This window comes from Rhagoletis pomonella, unplaced genomic scaffold (genome assembly GCF_013731165.1).
Source record: "Rhagoletis pomonella isolate Grant_MI unplaced genomic scaffold, Rhpom_1.0 Rhpom_scaffold_00002, whole genome shotgun sequence".
NCBI classification, from domain to species: Eukaryota; Metazoa; Arthropoda; class Insecta; order Diptera; family Tephritidae; genus Rhagoletis; species Rhagoletis pomonella.
Window position 1 is genome coordinate 31,849,904 of NW_023458556.1, and position 1,236 is coordinate 31,851,139.

Consider the following 1,236-nt stretch of genomic DNA (forward strand, 5'->3'; position numbering starts at 1 on the left):
ACCATTTAAGCCCCTATATCTCTTCCATCAAATTTGTGCCAAAAAATTTAGCATAAAATTAATGAAACCATAAATAGAAAGTCCTGAATCGTATTGCAGGATAAAAACCTCAAAGGATATTTTCATATGAACAATTGGTTTCTCACCATATACACATATGTATGTACATACTTATCTATATGAAAATATTAAAATTTTTAAATGTCCTAAAGGAATGTCTGAATGAAAATTTTAAAGTCGTTCAAAAATGCGCTTTTAGTACTTTAAATTTATAAAAATTTTGCTGCGCAATAGTGGGCGGATGGAGGGAGAAATTGAACTTCCCCACTGTTGCGTAAAATCATGTGCACATTAGGGTGCACCACTCTCCATACAAAAGAAAAGTTTCAGTTTTCCATCGGAATTAGATATAAAATGTTTTATATTCTTAGGGCCTTATTTATAAAAAATAAAGTAGGTTAAAAGAGCTTTATAAAATGACGTTTTCATACATTTTCAGTTTATAAACCTTTAAAACTACTTTATTTTTTATGAACAGGGCCATCAGATTTTCGCCCAGAAAAATTTTGGTAACGATTTGAAAGTACTTTCGAATATCGTATTTTTATAAATAAATTAATTTTTTAAAAATAGTCTTGCAAAAAAATCACGTCAATTGCTAGAAAATTTTTAGCTTCAAGGGTCTGCATAAAAATGTTTAAAAATTGTATCAACGGAATCAAAAAATGAGATTATCGGAGGTATTTTCAAATCGGTCCAGCTCACGTAAATCTGAATATTTTTCAAAAATATTTTCGCTCAAGTCTTAAATATAATACATTTCATAATTTCGGTGTAAAAACCAAAACTTTCTTGGTGAGGCACCCTAATGTACATACGTAAGTGCATCCTTCTTAACTTTTTTATAAGATCTCAAATACATACATATGTCGGATATACATAAAAATTGTACACATCTTTTAAACGCATTTACCAATTAAACGTTAAAACATTAAGGAAGTCGCCGTTATCAACCAACATCAGCCACACATCTGCCCCACACGAATACCATATTGTACAACCGGAATGATGTCAGCAAAGACAAGTGCTTATATTACTCGTTGCTGTTGTTTTCATTTGTTGCGACAACGCATACAATTTTCTTTATGCACTTTTCAACACCAAAAGTAATAATAAATCTTGTTTAAAGGAAGGCAATCCATTGTTTTCGATGTAAACAAATACTTCGTAGTGTTT